General features: G+C 34.8%; 1 pseudogene; it reads right to left on the reverse strand.

Moving 5' to 3' along the window:
- LOC131034333 (uncharacterized) overlaps positions 1 to 7,134 on the reverse strand; it is a 31,826-nt pseudogene extending 24,692 nt beyond the window's left edge.
- Positions 7,135 to 9,221: the final 2,087 nt, after the last annotated feature.

Raw genomic sequence — 9,221 nt, forward strand, 5'->3', positions numbered from 1 at the left:
CCATCCCTTCAAAGCACCTATTAATAATAGTAGCGCTTCCTTTTATTAGTCTTTTGTAAGTGTAAAAGATCAGTTTTGTGACCATTAGAAGAATAGCACATTTTTTACTACCAGTGCTAATTGCTAAGGCCTTTCACTTTCAGAGAGAATATTCATGACTTAAATTTCTTGGGATACATGAAGGTTCTTCTTGAAGTTGGAGTAGATATTGATGTTCTTGATAAGAACAAGAATAATGCCCTTTGTTAGCTATTGGCTACAGATGCAAGGAGTGTAGAACTAAATGATCACAAGGAAGGATCTATTGGACATTGCTCAAAATGATTCACACTTTAGGTTAGACATATTGTATGGAATGGTATTTAGTTTAGTGGTTGGAGTTTAAAATTACTTATATAGCTATAAAGTCCACAAGCTTTGGAGGCACAAACTTAATCTGAATTTACACCAACAGGAATTTGGGCTTCTTTTTCACTAGCGGGATTTTGAAATGTTCACTCCTGATTTTATTTTTTTTGAGTTTTTTCTATAGAGTTTTGAGAGAAGAGGATAGAGATGCAAAAGTCTCCTGAATTTGTTTTTTGAGTTTTTTCTATAGAGTTTTGAGAGAAGAGGATGGAGATGTAGAAAGTTTTTGTTTTTAGGATTCATTCATCATGTTTGATGCATGCGGTGAATATATTGCATTGAAAGAGAGTAGAACATTTCATTTGTATTAAACCACAAATATCACCATTACAAATTAAGTAAGTATTAAGCATATAACTAAAATCGGATTTGTAGAATTAATTGCAGACCTACTTACAATACCAATAAGTTGGTTTTTAGACCTATAAGTGAATAGCAATCTTCTCAAAACTTCTCTAAATGACTCAGAACAGAAAGTATAAAGAACTTCCTTCAATGTCAACCTTCTCAAGAGATATTTCCACTAAAACTTGGGCTACTGTAGAGGTTTTTGACCCATCCAAGGACCAAAATAACACTCATAAATTTTTTGAGTCAAATGCCAAGCATTGGAAGAACAAGGGCAACTTTGGGTTAAAAATTTAATTATTTTAATTGTTTTTTGCACCTTCTATCCCCAAAACACCATAAAACCATGTCCAAAACTCCTAGGTGCCAACAATGAGTAGTACTTTGTAGCCTTAAAAGAAGGTACAACATCCTCAATTGCTCATGTGCTGAAAAAAGGAATGGTATGTGTTGATGTGTTTTTTGTTACATACTCCAACACAGAATAAAATATCAAGTATTCTATCCTCTCTTGAACAAGGAAACCTTATATTCTAAACAGTGTGATCAAATAAGGCAACCCCAATGTTTACAAATGTTAAATCTTGACAATGTAATGGATAGAATCAGTGAATGATCATCTCATATCTCCACATTTCTCCATTCTAATCAATGAACTTCAACTAATATTGAATAGTAGAAACCATGCAAAAAGTTGAAACAACACACTGTCATGCCCTGCTTGAATTTAAGGTTTTATAAGTACGAATCTTAGCACTAAATAAAATAATCAATTGAGGATTAGAGTGGACTCAAAGATAAGAAATAAAAATAATAATAACAATAAAATAAACACCTGAAGGTTTAGGACCAACCTAGGATTTAAGTGCAAACAATAAAGACTATCACTAAATAATTATGGACAACTCCTTTTATTAAATATACAATAAAATAAAGTGCACACCCTATGCTTGGACGACCTCCTTCCTTGAATAGTCGCCTCCCATAAAGAATTATAAATAAATAAAATCAGAACATTATTTCTTTTTGTAGGTTTACCTACAGATGTTTGGTGCCTTCTTTTGTTGTTTGTAGAAAATGAAAATAAAATACAAATGTTTTTAATGCAGTTGGATCAACCTATTTGGAGAGGTTCACCCCTAGGATGAAGAGTTGTTTTTGCAAAGTATAAATAGAGTTTATTTTGGGGGGAAAAAAGCAAGAAGTTAGGGAATATAATTCCTATTTAAGAAGACTCAGAGCAGAAAGAGAGCAGATTATTAGAAGCAGCTTGTATTTCAGATTCGTGTGCATACAATAAAGAATCAATTGCATATATAATAGTTAAATTGATCAAGAGTGAACTAGATTAGGTTCTAGTGCATACAAAAAGAAGATTAATAGCAACAATCAAGCCATAAGATCATATCGGAGTTTTTTTATTTATTACACGCAGTGGGAAAAATATAAGGTGATCAAGAAAAGGGACATTACAAGTTATAAACCCACTCATTGCCTTATGACAACTATAAAACTTATTCACTTGATCTCTTTCTTAAATGTTGTCATAAAACCCCTACCCACTTCCTCATGACTATTATCTATAATTCTTTGTGGTTTTGAAGGTTGTAATTGTACCTTTGAGAGTATTTCCAAAACAATGATCTTCGTAGCTTATGACTGTTCCATTTCATTATCACATGACTACTATAGATAAAATCTATTAATACTTTTGTCCTTTCCCCATATTTTTATGAGCTTATCACCAACTTTTCATGCTTTTTACTGTAACAATGCCCTTAATTAAGGATTCTATGGTTGTATATTTTGTCAATATTTGCTATGGTTAGGCCTACCACATGATTTCTTTGGCTTTATTTAGAGTTTCTATGCTACCGTCCCTTTGACCTATTGTTCTAAGAACTATTTTAGGACTGTTATAGGTTATTAGGTCTCTATTACCTGGCATGGCTTTGGGTAGGGTTTGAGATAGAATCCTACTATTTTGGGTCTGAGAACCTTATTGCTACTGTATTATCTAATATTCTCCTATAATCCACAAGAGTGTGAACTGTGTTGGGTGAATATTTTGTCATTGGCATGCTGGTGACAAATTGTTGGGTGAATATTTTTGTCACCAGTGCACCAATGACAAAATATATATTTCACACACAGCTATGTTAAGACAAAGTCTTTCCTCTCATCAAGGGGAAGTTCCCTAGAAGAATTTGGGTATTTCAACAATTTTGAAATTAAATTCGGGGGTAAGCTTAGGGCATGTAATTCTCTTTTTTCAAAATTAATGTATCTCCTTTCACTTGATGATATTTCTTACAACTAACAAAACTAATAGAACTTCTTTACAGTGATTTTTAATATCTCAACAATCATGTAAGCTCAAAGTCTTACATGAGTGCAACTTACTTTATTCACTGTAATTACAACCATAATCACAACTCATAGCTCAAAGTCTCCAAGATGTGACTAATTTTCCTAAAAACTTAGAGCAACTAATAGAAGTACAAAGCTTACTATGTAATCACTTAACTATCAAAAGATTTCCCAAATATGCAAATAGCACAAAGTCTACATATCACAATTGGAAATCTCTCTTACTCACATAAACAATATCACCAATAAGATTTGAGTATTTAGGAAATGATTATGAGAACTGGACATAAGAACAATTCGATCATAAATACAAGCTTTGTCCCAACACAAAGTTTGAAAACTAGCGGATTGCTATCTTTATTTCCTTGAATCAATCTTTACATCAAAAGATCAAAGTCTTTGTTGAGGCAAAAATTTCGTAAAGTCTTGCTTAACATAATAAAAGATAAATATTTACAAATGAGGTCCTCCTTATATAGGAAAAGAAGTTGAGAAAAAGGTGGGCATTGTTGACTAATTCAACTGCACAGTCCCACTTGAATACAACTACTGCATAAAATAAAAATGCAACTGCAAGAAAATTTGCAGTAACTAAGAATGCAACTACATGAAAAGATAGTGTCAATGGGTACACTTTATTCTTTATTTCCCCCCCTCATTGATTTTCTGGAATTCCTTGAACCTTGCCAGCATAGCTTGCATTTTAGATTTGTCTAGCCCTAAAGTCGTAGTGGAAATGACATGAATACGAGATATGGAATCTCTGACTTCTACATAAATCCTTTTTGTTTTCTTAAAAATTGATGCAAGATCATCTAAGTTGATTTGGATTTCAATCAACTTATCAAATGACGCTAGAGAAAATTGATCATTTATCAATTGGTCGATCATGGTGAGGAATTCATGTTTGACAGTCTCATTGGGTAAACCTTTTATTCTATATCAAATAACTAGCAAGACAATTATGATATTCCTGATGAAATATTTGTGAATGCATCAGTACATGCTTTCTTGTCCTGATTCATATCCTTTACGATCACTTTCATTATCTCATCCTTGTGTGCCAATACTACATTGTTATCAACACGAATGTCTACTCTATATTCTCTTATTTTATCCTAAAGCCCTATATCTCTCTCAAGTTCTATTATTTCTTGGGATAATAGAGTTTGTACATCCTGAACCTGTACTTGAGCATTTTCAAAATCTGTCAAAATCTTGACTGCAAAATCAATGAGGTGTGTCCCTTCTGACTTCAAGTGATCGATCCATTCTTCCACTACCCTGCCTCTTGTACCTCATCGCTCCACCTTTTTTGGTGCATCTATGTTGACTGAAGAGACTATTGGTTGAACCTCTTGTGATGAATGCTTTATTTTATGTATCACGCTTGTCAGTTGTTCACATTTCTATTTCCATTCATTCTTCTCATCCCTTTCTTGATCAAACCTATGCATGAGAGAATTGAAAGCAATTTGAGAGTCCTTCTTAACACTCTCATGTGTTTCTACACCAAGTTCTACTGTTTTCATAGTATAATCTATAGGTTGAATATTGTCCTTGTCTTTATTTGAGGACGACACCGTGACCTCAGCATATTTCCTTTTGCTTACTGGGTCAACCAAGATTCTAGACACAGTCTTGGGCTTCTTGGTCACTTTTTGCTTGACATGATTCATTTGACCAAAATCAAAATCATCTGGTGAGACTACCCACTTCTTTCTTTTGGGCGCCACAATGTCCAACCATGGGGGAAGAGCTGATTTTGTCATTGGAGTTGTGGTATCAGTTTGTGCAGTCACATATACTTGTATTGTAGCTTCCCTTGAAGTTACAACAGCCTGGGACACTGGCACATGTGAATTTGTATCAACAACATTAGGAAATCAAGAAGAAGATGTTGTTGTTACTGTGGTAGAAACCAATAAAGGAGCCATTGTAGTGATAATGGTAGAAACAAGTGGCAGAGCCTCTGTATTAGCAATGCATGGAAGAAGCATCATCATTTGTTGCTCTTGAAACATCTGTGCCATTGTTTCTAAAAATTCTAAGATTGAAGATTCAATCATAGACACGGGTACATCATCAAAACTTGGAAGGCTAGACAAAGTTACAAATTCCTCATCATCTTCTTCAATATATGCCTTCATCATCCCATTCCTCATCCTCTTCATCTAAATCAAAATCAATGGAATGAATGGTTACCTGAGTTGAAGCAGGAACCTATCTTATGGTAGAAATAGTGGTAACTATTGGTGGAAGAGATTCTTCTGCATTTTGTATTTATTCTTCCTGCGGTATGTCACCCTCTTCTTGTCCCTTTTTTCTGATTCCTATAATGCCAATTCCTCATAAACATCCTTTTGTGTAGCTTGAGATGAGGACTCTCATTTCTTTGGCCCCTTGACTATGAATTTGTAGGTAGGTCTCTTCCCTTTGACCTAGAAGATGAAATTGGTGGCAACTCCTGTGGATCCTATCTACTTTTAGTTCTCATTTCTGATGTTTTCCCCATAGGACCTTCATCATGATGATCATCACCAGAGCTTGTGGGAAGTTTCTTCATCCTGATATATTTCTTTAGTAGCCATGCTTTTGTGTTTTCCATGATAGGTGCAAACCTTGCAGAAATAGATTTAGTTTCTTTCTTCAACCACTGAATAGGAGGGAGAGGAGTATTAGCAATATTATTATTAAATTAAATAGAATCCACAAGATCATCAGTGGTATCCTCTCAAGTATCTGGAATTTTAGCTAAATCCAAATTCTCAATCTACTTGAGTGTTAGGCGATTGAAATCAAGTCTCCTTACATCTTCATCATCTCTACAATCGACACAAACATCCTCAAGCCTATGTATATGCACATAGTTTTGGTGGATTTTATTTTTCATTCCACGCAAATCGAAGTTGTTGTGGGATTTGAATCTTCTCATTGTTACCCACTGCATTTCCTCCTCCATGTTTTTGGCCTTTTGAGTAGTCATCACTGAATGTCTGCCAATTGATTGAGAGGACTTGAGACCAGTCTTGTGTGAAGAAGATTGTCTTTCGTGTACATACACTAATTGTCTACATAGATCCCTGATGACAATTTTTTCTGATGGGTTTCTTGGTAGCATAAAAGTTTCACCAATAAAGCAACCCACTCAGATGTATGTAAATGTTAGAAATTGTAGGAAAACACACCTGTACTCACAAATTTTGTTATAAGCAGCATCAGAAAGCCTCTTTTTCCGCAAATCCTTGTCAAACAAATATTTCCATACTACAAAGAATGCATCATTAATTCTACGAAAATGACTTTGCCAATTGAAGATAGTCAATTGAGAATAGTAATCCCATACTAGAGTTAGTCTTCTATCACCTTTTGTAGACAGACTTGGAAACTACCTGATAGAGGCGACTACATACACAAGATAAGAAGTCATGTAGAATTTCAATGTGGTTTTGAATTCCTTCAATTGATTGCAAATCACATCACTGATTTGCTCACCCCAGTCAATCTTATCATTCCCTTTCCTAATGATTTTCATATACCAGCACATCCATGGTTGAAAGAAGTGAGAATATGGAATCCCTTTGCTCAAGATAGCAAGGTGGCCATGTCATTATATTCTTCGGTAATATCACTCCTATGAAAATATTTTGGCCACCGGGAAGTTGTAGATGTTTGATAACTTGACAAGAGAACACTATTGATGGTTTTCTTACATTTATCTTTATTTTCCTCATACCATTTTTGTGCCCTTTCTTGACTAATATCCACCACTTCCTTTGTATAAGAACCCTTGAAGACATTGTTAAAATACTCACTAGCAAGACGGATAGCCACATTTCCATCTTTATCTTTATAATGTCTAGTGATAGGATCAAACTGCTCTGCTATGACTAGTACAACATCAGGATCATGAGTAGCTACTAGAAAGGACGCATACTTATGGAGATCACTAGCTATGAGGCGAGATAGTCTTGAAGCCTCCTGAACCCTCTTAAGAAATTCCTCCATGTCCACATGTCCAATTTTTTGTGTCCCGAATTTGGTCCAAATTTTATTTGACTGAACTTTCAGGAAACATATTCAAGTACTTTTCATACTTGTACTTCATTTTCTTGCTGTGGATTTGCTAGGGGTAAGTTAGCAACTACAAGTTGGGTTATTTTTTTCGACCTACAATTGGGGGAAGCTCATCTTGCATGTCGGCAAAAATAACCCAACATGCAGACAAAACACATCATATGGAAAATTGGGAAAAATTACCTGACCTACACGCAGGCAAGATCAGCCTGCATGTTGGGAAATAAATCCTGACATGCAGGTCAAAAGAAGCAAACTTTTGGCAGGCTAGGTTTTAAAACCCGACATTCCCTATGGGGTAGGTCTGATAGCATGTCGGGTTTTAAAACCCGACATGCATGCCACATTGGATCAAATGGCAAGTCGGCTTTTAAAACCCGACCTGCCAAAAGACAATCAAACAAGGCATGTCAGGATTTAAACCCCAACATGTGATATGGGTAAATCCAAATGCTCAAAATTCAAAATCTGACCTGTAGAAAAAATAAACAAACAAAAGAGGAGAAGAAGCTCGGGATTTTAAATCTTGATTTCAAAAGAAGAAACAAAAACCAAAAATAAAACCCTAGCTAACACAAATAAAAAGACAATGGAGAAAAATGATTAATCCCTTACCTAGAATGTAAAAAGATGAGGAAATTGATGGGAAATTGCGTGCAACCCTCGCACCTATGCTCAGAAGAAATCCATAGTTGTGGAGCAAAAGAGGATGATTATCGAGCTTAAAATGATGATTAAAAACCCACAAATGCATTTAAAAAGGTAATTAGAAGTACATTTAATGCACTTCAATCAATTGGCGCATCATGCAGGTTGGGGAAAAGACCTCGACCTGCACGAATAATGACCCATAGGTCAAGGAAAAAACCCTGACCTGCACCAAACTCATGCAAAATCAAAATTGCATGTCAGGGAAAAAAACCCGACCTGCAACCTTAAGACACTTGGACATTAGAAAATAAATCCCGATGTGCAAGGACAAAAGACCTGCAGGTCAAACTTTAAAGTCTGATCTGCCTTATCAAATGACCAACCCTGCAGATCAGGGAAAAAACCCTGACCTGCCAATTGAAGGCAAAGGCCTGTAGGTTGGGTTTTAAAACCCGACTTGTAAGGAAAAACTAAAAAATAAAACTAACTCAAAAAATAAAAAAGACAAAAGACAGATAAGGCAAAAAAGAGGCACAACTTACGAGGTAAATTGGTCATCCTCAGAGTACATGAGGTACGAAACATACAAGTTTCATAGTGTCGCCTCACGATTTAGTTCAGATGAAATCGGTGACAACAAATTGAAAATTACTGATGCTTGAGGCTATCTATGATTGAGAAAAAACTTTATTCATTGATATTTAGCAATGATGGATGACTATGACTCTATGAAGCCCTATCTAATCAAAGAATTCTAACAAACTAACAATGAAATAACACAATAGCAAGAAATAGGAATTATAAATCAAATCAATTAAAGACTCCCTATTCCAAGATTGCATATAGCTTCCATTGCTCTTCTCTTCTCTGTGGTATGATCGATCTTAGATATTACGCTAGTAACGTGCAAGTGACACAAAGATTCAAAGTTTGTGATTATTGAAAATGGAGATTGGATGCTCAATTTATAGATTTTTTGAGAAGATTGATTGAAAGGTGGAACAGATTGATCAAGAGGTGGAACTCAGGTGAGCTCACATAAAAATTTATAGTTGAACTGCTGATTGTAGGAGTGAAACAGAATAGATTGAATAGATTAATGGAGTCAACTGATTGAAGGAAGAAAAAGAATGATTGGAGGAAATAAAGAGGATGACAAAGAAAGCTTAATTTAGAAAAAGCTAACTGAAAGATGGAAATAGAGATTGGAGAGATAAATGATTTAATTAATTAATTAATTTAGCATGTGCTTGTACTTTAACTTAGATTTTGAATTTAATCTTTGCATGAGATTTATTCAAATAATTGAATTAATTTTAATTCAATTTAGCATTTGAATATATTTAGAACTTGACTTTGATTTTCAA

The sequence above is a fragment of the Cryptomeria japonica genome, chromosome 3 (genome assembly GCF_030272615.1).
Source record: "Cryptomeria japonica chromosome 3, Sugi_1.0, whole genome shotgun sequence".
Taxonomy (NCBI): Eukaryota; Viridiplantae; Streptophyta; class Pinopsida; order Cupressales; family Cupressaceae; genus Cryptomeria; species Cryptomeria japonica.